This window comes from Mauremys reevesii, linkage group 3 (genome assembly GCF_016161935.1).
Source record: "Mauremys reevesii isolate NIE-2019 linkage group 3, ASM1616193v1, whole genome shotgun sequence".
Classification (NCBI taxonomy): Eukaryota; Metazoa; Chordata; order Testudines; family Geoemydidae; genus Mauremys; species Mauremys reevesii.
In genome coordinates this window covers 73,633,195-73,646,392 of record NC_052625.1, presented here as the reverse complement: position 1 = coordinate 73,646,392, position 13,198 = coordinate 73,633,195, and the positions used below count along the sequence as shown (strand labels likewise).

General features: G+C 68.4%; 27 non-coding genes across 27 annotated transcripts; all 27 read left to right on the top strand.

Moving 5' to 3' along the window:
- Positions 1-2: 2 nt before the first annotated feature.
- Positions 3-86, top strand: TRNAL-CAG. Its single transcript has one exon. It is a non-coding gene; the product is annotated as a tRNA-Leu (tRNA).
- A 774-nt stretch (positions 87-860) lies between these two features.
- TRNAL-UAG lies at positions 861-943 on the top strand. Its single transcript has one exon. It is a non-coding gene; the product is annotated as a tRNA-Leu (tRNA).
- A 234-nt stretch (positions 944-1,177) lies between these two features.
- TRNAL-AAG lies at positions 1,178-1,257 on the top strand. The gene has a single exon. It is a non-coding gene; the product is annotated as a tRNA-Leu (tRNA).
- A 173-nt stretch (positions 1,258-1,430) lies between these two features.
- TRNAL-AAG lies at positions 1,431-1,512 on the top strand. The gene has a single exon. It is a non-coding gene; the product is annotated as a tRNA-Leu (tRNA).
- A 69-nt stretch (positions 1,513-1,581) lies between these two features.
- Positions 1,582-1,663, top strand: TRNAL-UAG. The gene has a single exon. It is a non-coding gene; the product is annotated as a tRNA-Leu (tRNA).
- A 1,203-nt stretch (positions 1,664-2,866) lies between these two features.
- On the top strand, positions 2,867-2,940 carry TRNAL-CAG. Its single transcript has one exon. It is a non-coding gene; the product is annotated as a tRNA-Leu (tRNA).
- A 641-nt stretch (positions 2,941-3,581) lies between these two features.
- On the top strand, positions 3,582-3,664 carry TRNAL-CAG. Its single transcript has one exon. It is a non-coding gene; the product is annotated as a tRNA-Leu (tRNA).
- Positions 3,665-3,736: 72 nt separating this feature from the next.
- Positions 3,737-3,819, top strand: TRNAL-UAG. Its single transcript has one exon. It is a non-coding gene; the product is annotated as a tRNA-Leu (tRNA).
- Positions 3,820-4,056: 237 nt separating this feature from the next.
- On the top strand, positions 4,057-4,139 carry TRNAL-CAG. The gene has a single exon. It is a non-coding gene; the product is annotated as a tRNA-Leu (tRNA).
- A 171-nt stretch (positions 4,140-4,310) lies between these two features.
- TRNAL-CAG lies at positions 4,311-4,393 on the top strand. Its single transcript has one exon. It is a non-coding gene; the product is annotated as a tRNA-Leu (tRNA).
- Positions 4,394-4,462: 69 nt separating this feature from the next.
- Positions 4,463-4,545, top strand: TRNAL-AAG. Its single transcript has one exon. It is a non-coding gene; the product is annotated as a tRNA-Leu (tRNA).
- A 484-nt stretch (positions 4,546-5,029) lies between these two features.
- TRNAL-CAG lies at positions 5,030-5,112 on the top strand. Its single transcript has one exon. It is a non-coding gene; the product is annotated as a tRNA-Leu (tRNA).
- A 379-nt stretch (positions 5,113-5,491) lies between these two features.
- Positions 5,492-5,574, top strand: TRNAL-AAG. Its single transcript has one exon. It is a non-coding gene; the product is annotated as a tRNA-Leu (tRNA).
- Positions 5,575-5,746: 172 nt separating this feature from the next.
- TRNAL-CAG lies at positions 5,747-5,829 on the top strand. The gene has a single exon. It is a non-coding gene; the product is annotated as a tRNA-Leu (tRNA).
- A 369-nt stretch (positions 5,830-6,198) lies between these two features.
- Positions 6,199-6,281, top strand: TRNAL-AAG. The gene has a single exon. It is a non-coding gene; the product is annotated as a tRNA-Leu (tRNA).
- A 170-nt stretch (positions 6,282-6,451) lies between these two features.
- On the top strand, positions 6,452-6,534 carry TRNAL-CAG. Its single transcript has one exon. It is a non-coding gene; the product is annotated as a tRNA-Leu (tRNA).
- A 379-nt stretch (positions 6,535-6,913) lies between these two features.
- TRNAL-AAG lies at positions 6,914-6,996 on the top strand. The gene has a single exon. It is a non-coding gene; the product is annotated as a tRNA-Leu (tRNA).
- A 173-nt stretch (positions 6,997-7,169) lies between these two features.
- TRNAL-CAG lies at positions 7,170-7,252 on the top strand. The gene has a single exon. It is a non-coding gene; the product is annotated as a tRNA-Leu (tRNA).
- A 72-nt stretch (positions 7,253-7,324) lies between these two features.
- Positions 7,325-7,407, top strand: TRNAL-AAG. The gene has a single exon. It is a non-coding gene; the product is annotated as a tRNA-Leu (tRNA).
- Positions 7,408-8,036: 629 nt separating this feature from the next.
- On the top strand, positions 8,037-8,119 carry TRNAL-AAG. The gene has a single exon. It is a non-coding gene; the product is annotated as a tRNA-Leu (tRNA).
- A 940-nt stretch (positions 8,120-9,059) lies between these two features.
- Positions 9,060-9,142, top strand: TRNAL-AAG. Its single transcript has one exon. It is a non-coding gene; the product is annotated as a tRNA-Leu (tRNA).
- A 170-nt stretch (positions 9,143-9,312) lies between these two features.
- Positions 9,313-9,395, top strand: TRNAL-CAG. Its single transcript has one exon. It is a non-coding gene; the product is annotated as a tRNA-Leu (tRNA).
- A 616-nt stretch (positions 9,396-10,011) lies between these two features.
- TRNAL-CAG lies at positions 10,012-10,091 on the top strand. Its single transcript has one exon. It is a non-coding gene; the product is annotated as a tRNA-Leu (tRNA).
- Positions 10,092-10,706: 615 nt separating this feature from the next.
- TRNAL-CAG lies at positions 10,707-10,787 on the top strand. Its single transcript has one exon. It is a non-coding gene; the product is annotated as a tRNA-Leu (tRNA).
- A 68-nt stretch (positions 10,788-10,855) lies between these two features.
- On the top strand, positions 10,856-10,937 carry TRNAL-UAG. Its single transcript has one exon. It is a non-coding gene; the product is annotated as a tRNA-Leu (tRNA).
- Positions 10,938-11,876: 939 nt separating this feature from the next.
- On the top strand, positions 11,877-11,959 carry TRNAL-UAG. Its single transcript has one exon. It is a non-coding gene; the product is annotated as a tRNA-Leu (tRNA).
- Positions 11,960-12,842: 883 nt separating this feature from the next.
- TRNAL-CAG lies at positions 12,843-12,923 on the top strand. Its single transcript has one exon. It is a non-coding gene; the product is annotated as a tRNA-Leu (tRNA).
- Positions 12,924-13,198: the final 275 nt, after the last annotated feature.

Genomic DNA, 13,198 nt, shown 5'->3' with positions numbered 1-13,198 from the left:
TCGTCAGGGTGGCCGAGCGGTCTAAGGCGCCATGCGTTCAGGTCGCAGTCTCCTCCGAGGCGTGGGTTCGAATCCCACCCCTGACAAGCCCTCTCTTTCCAGCCCCTCGGGGTGCTTTTCCTTCGACTCCCACCCAAAGGGCCCCTCCCAGCTTGGTCAGGGTGGCCGAGCGGTCCAAGCGCTGCGTTTAGGCCGCAGTCTCCTCGGGCGTGGGTTGAATCCCACTCCTGACAGCCGCTTGCTGGGCTTTTGTTTCCTTGGGGCTGGCCCGGTTCTTTGGGCAGGCAGTTGCTGTTGAGCTCGTGAGAGGCGGAGTTCCCGCTTCCTCCTGGGACTTCGGGAAAAGGCGGCCAAGCTGGCCTGCGCCCGTCAAGCAAGACAGGGACTCGGGTGGGCGGCGTGCCCCAGCCGCGCCGCGAGTGACGAGCAAGAGAGCGCCGGCAGCCCACCGCCCCTGCGTCAGGGTGGCCGAGCGGTCCAAGGCGCTGCGTTCAGGTCGCAGTCTCCCGGGCGTGGGTTCGAATCCACCCCTGACAGTCCCTTCTCTGTCTGCGGTGGCGTGGCCCGTGCGGTCGCCTCTTGTCGGCTGGGAGCCCAGGCCCCTTTTCTTGGCGCTAGGGAAGGGGCGCGGAGCGGGCCTCCGCTTGTGCTGCGCCCGAGCGTTGGCCTCTCGGCCGACAGCTACCGACGGGGCGTGCCGCAGGTCGTCAGGGTGGCCGAGCGGTCTAAGGCGCTGCGTTCAGGTCGCAGTCTCCACCGGAGGCGTGGGTTGAATCCCAGCCCTGACACGCCCTCTCTCTCCCGCCCCCCGTGGGTGCTTTTCCTTCGACGCCCCCCCCCCCGGGTCCCCTCCCAGCTTGGTCAGGGTGGCCGAGCGGTCCAAGGCGCTGCGTTTAGGCCGCAGTCTCCTCCGGAGGCGTGGGTTCGAATCCCACTCCTGACAGCCGCTTGCTGGGCTTTTGTTTCCTTGGGGCTGGCTTCGGTTCTTTTGGGCAGGCAGTTGCTGTTGAGCTCGTGAGAGGCGGAGTTCCCCGCTTCCTCCCCTGGGACTTCGGGGAAAAGGGGCGGCCAAGCTGGCCTGCGCCCCGTCGAAGCAAGACAGGGACTCGGGTGGGCGGCGTGCCCCAGCCGCCGCCGCGAGTGACGAGCAAGAGCGCCGGCAGCCCACCGCCCCTGCGTCAGGGTGGCCGAGCGGTCCAAGGCGCTGCGTTAAGGTCGCAGTCTCCCCCGGCGTGGGTTCGAATCCCACCCCTGACAGTCCCTTCTCTGTCTGCGGTGGCGTGGCCCCGTGCGGTCGCCTCTTGTCGGCTGGGAGCCCAGGCCCCTTTTCTTGGCGCTAGGGAAGGGGCCGCGGGAGCGGGCCTCCGCTTGTGCTGCGCCCGAGCGTTGGCCTCTCGGCCGACAGCTACCGACGGGGCGTGCCGCAGGTCGTCAGGGTGGCCGAGCGGTCCAAGGCGCTGCGTTAAGGTCGCAGTCTCCCCCGGAGGCGTGGGTTCGAATCCCACCCTGACAAGCCCTCTCTTTCCAGCCCCTCGGGGTGCTTTTCTTCGACTCCCACCCAAGGGGCCCCCTCCCAGCTTGGTCAGGGTGGCCGAGCGGTCAAAGGCGCTGCGTTTAGGCCGCAGTCTCCTCCGGAGGCGTGGGTTGAATCCCACTCCTGACAGCCGCTTGCTGGGCTTTTGTTTCCTTGGGGCTGGCCGGTTCTTTTGGGGCAGGCAGTTGCTGTTGAGCTCGTGAGAGGCGGAGTTCCCCGCTTCCTCCCCTGGGACTTCGGGGAAAAGGGGCGGCCAAGCTGGCCTGCGCCCCGTCGAAGCAAGACAGGGACTCGGGTGGGCGGCGTGCCCCAGCCGCGCCCGCGAGTGACGAGCAAGAGCGCCGGCAGCCCACCGCCCCTGCGTCAGGGTGGCCGAGCGGTCCAAGGCGCTGCGTTAAAGTCGCAGTCTCCCCCGGCGTGGGTTCGAATCCACCCCTGACAGTCCCTTCTCTGTCTGCGGTGGCGTGGCCCGTGCGGTCGCCTCTTGTCGGCTGGGAGCCCAGGCCCCTTTCTTGGCGCTAGGGAAGGGGCGCGGGAGCGGGCCTCCGCTTGTGCTGCGCCCGAGCGTTGGCCTCTCGGCCGACAGCTACCGACGGGGCGTGCCGCAGGTCGTCAGGGTGGCCGAGCGGTCTAAGGCGCTGCGTTCAGGTCGCAGTCTCCTCCGGAGGCGTGGGTTGAATCCCACCCTGACAAGCCCTCTCTTTCCAGCCCCTCGGGTGCTTTTCCTTCGACTCCCACCCAAAGGGCCCCCTCCAGCTTGGTCAGGGTGGCCGAGCGGTCCAAGGCGCTGCGTTTAGGCCGCAGTCTCCTCCGGGCGTGGGTTGAATCCCACTCCTGACAGCCGCTTGCTGGGCTTTTGTTTCCTTGGGGCTGGCCCGGTTCTTTTGGGGCAGGCAGTTGCTGTTGAGCTCGTGAGAGGCGGAGTTCCCCGCTTCCTCCCCTGGGACTTCGGGGAAAAGGGGCGGCCAAGCTGGCCTGCGCCCCGTCGAAGCAAGACAGGGACTCGGGTGGGCGGCGTGCCCCAGCCGCCGCCGCGAGTGACGAGCAAGAGAGCGCCGGCAGCCCACCGCCCCTGCGTCAGGGTGGCCGAGCGGTCCAAGGCGCTGCGTTAAGGTCGCAGTCTCCCCCGGAGGCGTGGGTTCGAAGAGCGACCCTGACAGTGACTTCTCTGTCTGCGGTGGCGTGGCACCGTGCGGTCGCCTCTTGTCGGCTGGGAGCCCAGGCCCCTTTTCTTGGCGCTAGGGAAGGGGCCGCGGGAGCGGGCCTCCGCTTGTGCTGCGCCCGAGCGTTGGCCTCTCGGCCGACAGCTACCGACGGGGCGTGCCGCAGGTCGTCAGGGTGGCCGAGCGGTCTAAGGCGCTGCGTTCAGGTCGCAGTCTCCGTGGGTTCGAATCCCACTCCTGACAAGGGCTCTCGGTCGCGCCCCGCGGGGGTGCTTTGCCTTCGACTCCCCCCCCACGGGGTCGCCTCCCAGCTTGGTCAGGGTGGCCGAGCGGTCCAAGGCGCTGCGTTTAGGCCGCAGTCTCCTCCGGAGGCGTGGGTTGAATCCACTCCTGACAGCCGCTTGCTGGGCTTTTGTTTCCTTGGGGCTGGCTTCGGTTCTTTTGGGGCAGGCAGTTGCTGTTGAGCTCGTGAGAGGCGGAGTTCCCCGCTTCCTCCCCTGGGACTTCGGGGAAAAGGGGCGGCCAAGCTGGCCTGCGCCCCGTCGAAGCAAGACAGGGACTCGGGTGGGCGGCGTGCCCCAGCCGCCGCCGCGAGTGACGAGCAAGAGAGCGCCGGCAGCCCACCGCCCCTGCGTCAGGGTGGCCGAGCGGTCCAAGGCGCTGCGTTAAGGTCGCAGTCTCCCGGGCGTGGGTTGAATCCCATCCCTGACAGTCCCTTCTCTGTCTGCGGTGGCGTGGCCCCGTGCGGTCGCCTCTTGTCGGCTGGGAGCCCAGGCCCCTTTTCTTGGCGCTAGGGAAGGGGCCGCGGGAGCGGGCCTCCGCTTGTGCTGCGCCCGAGCGTTGGCCTCTCGGCCGACAGCTACCGACGGGGCGTGCCGCAGGTCGTCAGGGTGGCCGAGCGGTCTAAGGCGCTGCGTTCAGGTCGCAGTCTCCTCCGGAGGCGTGGGTTCGAATCCCACCCCTGACAAGCCCTCTCTTTCCAGCCCCTCGGGGGTGCTTTTCCTTCGACTCCCACCCAAAGGGGCCCCCTCCCAGCTTGGTCAGGGTGGCCGAGCGGTCCAAGGCGCTGCGTTTAGGCCGCAGTCTCCTCCGGAGGCGTGGGTTCGAATCCCACTCCTGACAGCCGCTTGCTGGGCTTTTGTTTCCTTGGGGCTGGCTTCGGTTCTTTTGGGGCAGGCAGTTGCTGTTGAGCTCGTGAGAGGCGGAGTTCCCCGCTTCCTCCCCTGGGACTTCGGGGAAAAGGGGCGGCCAAGCTGGCCTGCGCCCCGTCGAAGCAAGACAGGGACTCGGGTGGGCGGCGTGCCCCAGCCGCCGCCGCGAGTGACGAGCAAGAGAGCGCCGGCAGCCCACCGCCCCTGCGTCAGGGTGGCCGAGCGGTCCAAGGCGCTGCGTTCAGGTCGCAGTCTCCTCCGGAGGCGTGGGTTCGAATCCCACCCCTGACAGTCCCTTCTCTGTCTGCGGTGGCGTGGCCCCGTGCGGTCGCCTCTTGTCGGCTGGGAGCCCAGGCCCCTTTTCTTGGCGCTAGGGAAGGGGCGCGGGGCGGGCCTCCGCTTGTGCTGCGCCCGAGCGTTGGCCTCTCGGCCGACAGCTACCGACGGGGCGTGCCGCAGGTCGTCAGGGTGGCCGAGCGGTCTAAGGCGCTGCGTTCAGGTCGCAGTCTCCTCCGGAGGCGTGGGTTCGAATCCCACCCCTGACAAGCCCTCTCTTTCCAGCCCCTCGGGGGTGCTTTTCCTTCGACTCCCACCCAAAGGCCCCTCCCAGCTTGGTCAGGGTGGCCGAGCGGTCAAAGGCGCTGCGTTAAGGCCGCAGTCTCCTCCGGAGGCGTGGGTTCGAATCCCACTCCTGACAGCCGCTTGCTGGGCTTTTGTTTCCTTGGGGCTGGCGTCGGTTCTTTTGGGGCAGGCAGTTGCTGTTGAGCTCGTGAGAGGCGGAGTTCCCCGCTTCCTCCCCTGGGACTTCGGGGAAAAGGGGCGGCCAAGCTGGCCTGCGCCCCGTCGAAGCAAGACAGGGACTCGGGTGGGCGGCGTGCCCCAGCCGCCGCCGCGAGTGACGAGCAAGAGAGCGCCGGCAGCCCACCGCCCCTGCGTCAGGGTGGCCGAGCGGTCCAAGGCGCTGCGTTAAGGTCGCAGTCTCCCGGGCGTGGGTTCGAATCCACCCCTGACAGTCCCTTCTCTGTCTGCGGTGGCGTGGCCCGTGCGGTCGCCTCTTGTCGGCTGGGAGCCCAGGCCCCTTTCTTGGCGCTAGGAAGGGGCCGCGGAGCGGGCCTCCGCTTGTGCTGCGCCCGAGCGTTGGCCTCTCGGCCGACAGCTACCGACGGGGCGTGCCGCAGGTCGTCAGGGTGGCCGAGCGGTCTAAGGCGCTGCGTTCAGGTCGCAGTCTCCTCCGGAGGCGTGGGTTCGAATCCCACCCCTGACAAGCCCTCTCTTTCCAGCCCCTCGGGGGTGCTTTTCCTTCGACTCCCACCCAAAGGGGTCCCCTCCCAGCTTGGTCAGGGTGGCCGAGCGGTCCAAGGCGCTGCGTTTAGGCCGCAGTCTCCTCCGAGGCGTGGGTTGAATCCCACTCCTGACAGCCGCTTGCTGGGCTTTTGTTTCCTTGGGGCTGGCTTCGGTTCTTTTGGGGCAGGCAGTTGCTGTTGAGCTCGTGAGGCGGAGTTCCCGCTTCCTCCTGGGACTTCGGGAAAAGGCGGCCAAGCTGGCCTGCGCCCGTCGAGCAAGACAGGGACTCGGGTGGGCGGCGTGCCCCAGCCGCGCCCGCAGTGACGAGCAAGAGAGCGCCGGCAGCCCACCGCCCCTGCGTCAGGGTGGCCGAGCGGTCCAAGGCGCTGCGTTAAGGTCGCAGTCTCCCCCGGAGGCGTGGGTTCGAATCCCACCCCTGACCGTCCCTTCTCTGTCTTCGGTGGCGTGGCCCGTGCGGTCGCCTCTTGTCGGCTGGGAGCCCATGTCCCTTTTCTTGGCGCTAGGGATGGGGCCGCGGGAGCTGGGCTCCGCTTTTGCTGCGCCCGAGCGTTGGCCTCTCGGCCGACAGCTACCGACGGGGCGTGCCGCAGGTCGTCAGGGTGGCCGAGCGGTCTAAGGCGCTGCGTTCAGGTCGCAGTCTCCTCCGGAGGCGTGGGTTCGAATCCCACCCCTGACAAGCCCTCTCTTTCCAGCCCCTCGGGGGTGCTTTTCCTTCGACTCCCACCCTCCCAGCTTGGTCAGGGTGGCCGAGCGGTCCAAGGCGCTGTGTTTAGGCGCAGTCTCCGGAGGCGTGGGTTCGAATCCCACTCCTGACAGCCGCTTGCTGGGCTTTTGTTTCCTTGGGGCTGGCTTCGGTTCTTTTGGGGCAGGCAGTTGCTGTTGAGCTCGTGAGAGGCGGAGTTCCCCGCTTCCTCCTGGGACTTCGGGGAAAAGGCGGCCAAGCTGGCCTGCGCCCGTCGAAGCAAGACAGGGACTCGGGTGGGCGGCGTGCCCCAGCCGCGCCCGCGAGTGACGAGCAAGAGCGCCGGCAGCCCACCGCCCCTGCGTCAGGGTGGCCGAGCGGTCCAAGGCGCTGCGTTAAGGTCGCAGTCTCCCCCGGAGGCGTGGGTTTGAATCCCACCCCTGACAGTCCCTTCTCTGTCTGCGGTGGCGTGGCCCCGTGCGGTCGCCTCTTGTCGGCTGGGAGCCCAGGCCCCGTTTCTTGGCGCTAGGAAGGGGGCGCGGGAGCGGGCCTCGCTTGTGCTGCGCCCGGCGTTGGCCTCTCGGCCGACAGCTACCGACGGGGCGTGCCGCAGGTCGTCAGGGTGGCCGAGCGGTCTAAGGCGCTGCGTTCAGGTCGCAGTCTCCTCCGGAGGCGTGGGTTCGAATCCCACCCCTGACAAGCCCTCTCTTTCCAGCCCCTCGGGGGTGCTTTTCCTTCGACTCCCACCCAAAGGGGTCCCCTCCCAGCTTGGTCAGGGTGGCCGAGCGGTCCAAGGCGCTGCGTTTAGGCGCAGTCTCCTCGGGCGTGGGTTCGAATCCACTCCTGACAGCCGCTTGCTGGGCTTTTGTTTCCTTGGGGCTGGCTTCGGTTCTTTTGGGGCAGGCAGTTGCTGTTGAGCTCGTGAGAGGCGGAGTTCCCGCTTCCTCCTGGGACTTCGGGAAAAGGCGGCCAAGCTGGCCTGCGCCCGTCGAAGCAAGACAGGGACTCGGGTGGGCGGCGTGCCCCAGCCGCGCCCGCGAGTGACGAGCAAGAGGCGCCGGCAGCCCACCGCCCCTGCGTCAGGGTGGCCGAGCGGTCCAAGGCGCTGCGTTAAGGTCGCAGTCTCCCCCGGAGGCGTGGGTTCGAATCCCACCCCTGACAGTCCCTGATCTGTCTGCGGAGGCGTGGCCCCGTGCGGTCGCCTCATGGCGGCTGGGAGCCCAGGCCCCGTTTCTTGGCGCTAGGGAAGGGGCCGCGGGAGCGGGCCTCCGCTTGTGCTGCGCCCGAGCGTTGGCCTCTCGGCCGACAGCTACCGACGGGGCGTGCCGCAGGTCGTCAGGGTGGCCGAGCGGTCTAAGGCGCTGCGTTCAGGTCGCAGTCTCCACCGGAGGCGTGGGTTCGAATCCCACCCCTGACAAGCCCTCTCTTTCCAGCCCCTCGGGGGTGCTTTTCCTTCGACTCCCACCCAAAGGGGCCCCCTCCCAGCTTGGTCAGGGTGGCCGAGCGGTCCAAGGCGCTGCGTTAAGGTCGCAGTCTCCCCCGGAGGCGTGGGTTCGAATCCCACTCCTGACAGCCGCTTGCTGGGCTTTTGTTTCCTTGGGGCTGGCTTCGGGTCGTTTGGGGCAGGCAGTGGCTGTAGAGCTCGTGAGGCGGAGTTCCCGCTTCCTCCCCTGGGACTTCGGGAAAAGGCGGCCATGCTTGCCTGCGCCACGTCGAATCAAGACAGGGACTCGGGTGGGCGGCGTGCCCCAGCGGGCGGGGCGTGTGTCGTGCTAGAGAGCGCCGGGTGCCCACCGCCCCTGCGTCAGGGTGGCCGAGCGGTCCAAGGCGCTGCGTTAAGGTCGCAGTCTCCCCCGGAGGCGTGGGTTGAATCCACCCTGACAGTCCCTTCTCTGTCTGCGGTGGCGTGGCCCGTGCGGTCGCCTCTTGTCGGCTGGGAGCCCAGGCCCCTTTCTTGGCGCTAGGAAGGGGCGCGGGAGGCGGGCCTCCGCTTGTGCTGCGCCCGGCGTTGGCCTCTCGGCCGACAGCTACCGACGGGCGTGCCGCAGGTCGTCAGGGTGGCCGAGCGGTCTAAGGCGCTGCGTTCAGGTCGCAGTCTCCTCCGGGCGTGGGTTGAATCCCACCCTGACAAGCCCTCTCTTTCCAGCCCCTCGGGGTGCTTTTCCTTCGACTCCCAACCCAAGGGGGCCCCTCCCAGCTTGGTCAGGGTGGCCGAGCGGTCCAAGGCGCTGCGTTAAGGTCGCAGTCTCCTCCGGAGGCGTGGGTTCGAATCCCACTCCTGACAGCCGCTTGCTGGGCTTTTGTTTCCTTGGGGCTGGCTTCGGTTCTTTTGGGGCAGGCAGTTGCTGTTGAGCTCGTGAGAGGCGGAGTTCCCCGCTTCCTCCCCTGGGACTTCGGGGAAAAGGGGCGGCCAAGCTGGCCTGCGCCCGTCGAAGCAAGACAGGGACTCGGGTGGGCGGCGTGCCCCAGCCGCGCCCGCGAGTGACGAGCAAGAAGGCGCCGGCAGCCCACCGCACCTGGGTCAGGGTGGCCGAGCGGTCCAAGGCGCTGCGTTAAGGTCGCAGTCTCCCCGGGCGTGGGTTGAATCCCACCCCTGACAGTCCCTTCTCTGTCTGCGGTGGCGTGGCCCGTGCGGTCGCCTCTTGTCGGCTGGGAGCCCAGGCCCCTTTCTTGGCGCTAGGAAGGGGCGCGGGGCGGGCCTCCGCTTGTGCTGCGCCCGGCGTTGGCCTCTCGGCCGACAGCTACCGACGGGCGTGCCGCTTGTCGTCAGGGTGGCCGAGCGGTCTAAGGCGCTGCGTTCAGGTCGCAGTCTCCTCCGAGGCGTGGGTTCGAATCCACCCCTGACAAGCCCTCTCTTTCCAGCCCCTCGGGGTGCTTTTCCTTCGACTCCCACCCAAGGGGCCCCCTCCCAGCTTGGTCAGGGTGGCCGAGCGGTCCAAGGCGCTGCGTTTGGCCGCAGTCTCCTCCGGGCGTGGGTTGAATCCCACTCCTGACAGCCGCTTGCTGGGCTTTTGTTTCCTTGGGGCTGGCTTCGGTTCTTTTGGGGCAGGCAGTTGCTGTTGAGCTCGTGAGGCGGAGTTCCCGCTTCCTCCCTGGGACTTCGGGAAAAGGCGGCCAAGCTGGCCTGCGCCCGTCGAAGCAAGACAGGGACTCGGGTGGGCGGCGTGCCCCAGCCGCCGCCGATAGTGACGAGCAAGAGAGCGCCGGCAGCCCACCGCCCCTGCGTCAGGGTGGCCGAGCGGTCCAAGGCGCTGCGTTAAGGTCGCAGTCTCCCCAGGAGAAGTGGGTTCGAATCACACCCCTGACAGTCCCTTCTCTGTCTGCGGTGGCGTGGCCCGTGCGGTCGCCTCTTGTCGGCTGGGAGCCCAGGCCCCTTTTCTTGGCGCTAGGGAAGGGGCGCGGGAGCGGGCCTCCGCTTGTGCTGCGCCCGGCGTTGGCCTCTCGGCCGACAGCTACCGACGGGGCGTGCCGCAGGTCGTCAGGGTGGCCGAGCGGTCTAAGGCGCTGCGTTCAGGTCGCAGTCTCCTCCGGAGGCGTGGGTTCGAATCCCACCCCTGACAAGCCCTCTCTTTCCAGCCCCTCGGGGGTGCTGTTCCTAGTCCTCCCTCGCCCCGGGTCCCCACCCCCCCTGGGTCAGGGTGGCCGAGCGGTCCAAGGCGCTGCGTTTAGGCGCAGTCTCCTCCGGGCGTGGTTCGAATCCACTCCTGACAGCCGCTTGCTGGGCTTTTGTTTCCTTGGGCTGGCTTGGTTCTTTTGGGGCAGGCAGTTGCTGTTGAGCTCGTGAGGCGGAGTTCCCGCTTCCTCCTGGGACTTGGGAAAAGGCGGCCAAGCTGGCCTGCGCCCGTCGAAGCAAGACAGGGACTCGGGTGGGCGGCGTGCCCCAGCCGCGCCGCGAGTGACGAGCAAGCGCCCGGCAGCCCACCGCCCGGCGTCAGGGTGGCCGAGCGGTCCAAGGCGCTGCGTTAAGGTCGCAGTCTCCCCGGGCGTGGGTTCGAATCCACCCCTGACAGTCCCTTCTCTGTCTGCGGTGGCGTGGCCCGTCGCGTCGCCTCTTGTCGGCTGGGAGCCCAGGCCCCTTTTCTTGGCGCTAGGGAAGGGGCCGCGGAGGCGGCCTCGCTTGTGCTGCGCCCGGCGTTGGCCTCTCGGCCGACAGCTACCGACGGGCGTGCGCGGGTCGTCAGGGTGGCCGAGCGGTCTAAGGCGCTGCGTTCAGGTCGCAGTCTCCTCCGGGCGTGGGTTCGAATCCCACCCTGACAAGCCCTCTCTTTCCAGCCCCTCGGGGTGCTTTTCCTTCGACTCCCACCCAAAGGGCCCCCTCCCAGCTTGGTCAGGGTGGCCGAGCGGTCAAGGCGCTGCGTTTAGGCCGCAGTCTCCTCCGGGCGTGGGTTCGAATCCACTCCTGACAGCCGCTTGCTGGGCTTTTGTTTCCTTGGGGCTGGCCGGTTCTTTTGGGGCAGGCAGTTGCTGTTGAGCTCGTGAGGCGGAGTTCCCGCTTCCTCCTGGGACTTCGGGAAAGGCGGCCAAGCTGGCCTGCGCCCGTCGAAGCAAGACAGGGACTCGGGTGGGCGGCGTGCCCCAGCCGCCCGCGAGTGACGAGCAAGAGGCGCCGGCAGCCCACCGCCCCTGCGTCAGGGTGGCCGAGCGGTCCAAGCGCTGCGTTAAGGTCGCAGTCTCCCGGGCGTGGGTTCGAATCCCACCCTGACAGTCCCTTCTCTGTCTGCGGTGGCGTGGCCCGTCGGTCGCCTCTTGTCGGCTGGGAGCCCAGGCCCCTTTCTTGGCGCTAGGGAAGGGGCGCGGGAGCGGGCCTCCGCTTGTGCTGCGCCCGGCGTTGGCCTCTCGGCCGACAGCTACCGACGGGCGTGCCGCAGGTCGTCAGGGTGGCCGAGCGGTCTAAGGCGCTGCGTTCAGGTCGCAGTCTCCTCCGGGCGTGGGTTCGAATCCCACCCCTGACAAGCCCTCTCTTTCCAGCCCCTCGGGTGCTTTTCCTTCGACTCCCACCCAAAGGGCCCCTCCCAGCTTGGTCAGGGTGGCCGAGCGGTCCAAGGCGCTGCGTTTAGGCCGCAGTCTCCTCCGGGGCGTGGGTTCGAATCCCACTCCTGACAGCCGCTTGCTGGGCTTTTGTTTCCTTGGGCTGGCTTCGGTTCTTTTGGGGCAGGCAGTTGCTGTTGAGCTCGTGAGGCGGAGTTCCCGCTTCCTCCTGGGACTTGGGGAAAAGGGCGGCCAAGCTGGCCTGCGCCCGTCGAAGCAAGACAGGGACTCGGGTGGGCGGCGTGCCCCAGCCGCCGCCGCTAGTGACGAGCAAGAGAGCGCCGGCAGCCCACCGCCCCTGCGTCAGGGTGGCCGAGCGGTCCAAGGCGCTGCGTTAAGGACGCAGTCTCCCGGGCGTGGGTTCGAATCCACCTGACAGTCCCTTCTCTGTCTGCGGTGGCGTGGCCCCGTGCGGTCGCCTCTTGTCGGCTGGGAGCCCAGGCCCCTGTTCTTGGCGCGCGGGAAGGGGCCGCGGGAGCGGGCCTCCGCGTGTGCTGCGCCCGGCGTTGGCCTCTCGGCCGACAGCTACCGGCGGGCGTGCCGCAGGTCGTCAGGGTGGCCGAGCGGTCTAAGGCGCTGCGTTCAGGTCGCAGTCTCCTCCGGAGGCGTGGGTTCGAATCCACCCTGACAAGCCCTCTCTTTCCAGCCCCTCGGGGTGCTTTTCCTTCGACTCCCACCCAAAGGGCCCCCTCCCAGCTTGGTCAGGGTGGCCGAGCGGTCCAAGGCGCTGCGTTTAGGCGCAGTCTCCTCCGGGCGTGGGTTCGAATCCACTCCTGACAGCCGCTTGCTGGGCTTTTGTTTCCTTGGGGCTGGCTTCGGTTCTTTTGGGGCAGGCAGTTGCTGTTGAGCTCGTGAGAGGCGGAGTTCCCCGCTTCCTCCCCTGGGACTTCGGGGAAAAGGGGCGGCCAAGCTGGCCTGCGCCCCGTCGAAGCAAGACAGGGACTCGGGTGGGCGGCGTGCCCCAGCCGCGCCCAGTGACGAGCAAGAGAGCGCCGGCAGCCCACCGCCCCTGCGTCAGGGTGGCCGAGCGGTCCAAGGCGCTGCGTTTAGGCCGCAGTCTCCTCCGGAGGCGTGGGTTCGAATCCCACCCCTGACAGTCCCTTCTCTGTCTGCGGTGGCGTGGCCCCGTGCGGTCGCCTCTTGTCGGCTGGGAGCCCAGGCCCCTTTTCTTGGCGCTAGGGAAGGGGCCGCGGGAGCGGGCCTCCGCTTGTGCTGCGCCCGAGCGTTGGCCTCTCGGCCGACAGCTACCGACGGGGCGTGCCGCAGGTCGTCAGGGTGGCCGAGCGGTCTAAGGCGCTGCGTTTAGGTCGCAGTCTCCTCCGGGCGTGGGTTGAATCCACCCCTGACAAGCCCTCTCTTTCCAGCCCCTCGGGGTGCTTTTCCTTCGACTCCCACCCAAAGGCCCCCTCCCAGCTTGGTCAGGGTGGCCGAGCGGTCCAAGGCGCTGCGTTTAGGCCGCAGTCTCCGCCGGGCGTGGGTTCGAATCCCTCCTGACAGCCGCTTGCTGGGCTTTTGTTTCCTTGGGGCTGGCTTCGGTTCTTTTGGGGCAGGCAGTTGCTGTTGAGCTCGTGAGAGGCGGAGTTCCCCGCTTCCTCCCCTGGGACTTCGGGGAAAAGGGGCGGCCAAGCTGGCCTGCGCCCCGTCGAAGCAAGACAGGGACTCGGGTGGGCGGCGTGCCCCAGCCGCGCCGCAGTGACGAGCAAGAGGCGCCGGCAGCCCACCGCCCCTGGGTCAGGGTGGCCGAGCGGTCCAAGGCGCTGCGTTAAGGTCGCAGTCTCCCGGAGGCGTGGGTTGAATCCACCCCTGACAGTCCCTTCTCTGTCTGCGGTGGCGTGGCCCGTCGCGGTCGCCTCTTGTCGGCTGGGAGCCCAGGCCCCTTTTCTTGGCGCTAGGGAAGGGGCGCGGGAGGCGGCCTCCGCTTGTGCTGCGCCCGGCGTTGGCCTCTCGGCCGACAGCTACCGGCGGGCGTGCCGCAGGTCGTCAGGGTGGCCGAGCGGTCTAAGGCGCTGCGTTCAGGTCGCAGTCTCCTCCGGGCGTGGGTTCGAATCCCACCCCTGACAAGCCCTCTCTTTCCAGCCCCTCGGGTGCTTTTCCTTCGACTCCCACCCAAAGGCCCCTCCCAGCTTGGTCAGGGTGGCCGAGCGGTCCAAGGCGCTGCGTTTAGGCGCAGTCTCCTCCGGGCGTGGGTTCGAATCCCACTCCTGACAGCCGCTTGCTGGGCTTTTGTTTCCTTGGGGCTGGCCGGTTCTTTTGGGGCAGGCAGTTGCTGTTGAGCTCGTGAGAGGCGGAGTTCCCGCTTCCTCCCTGGGACTTCGGGAAAAGGCGGCCAAGCTGG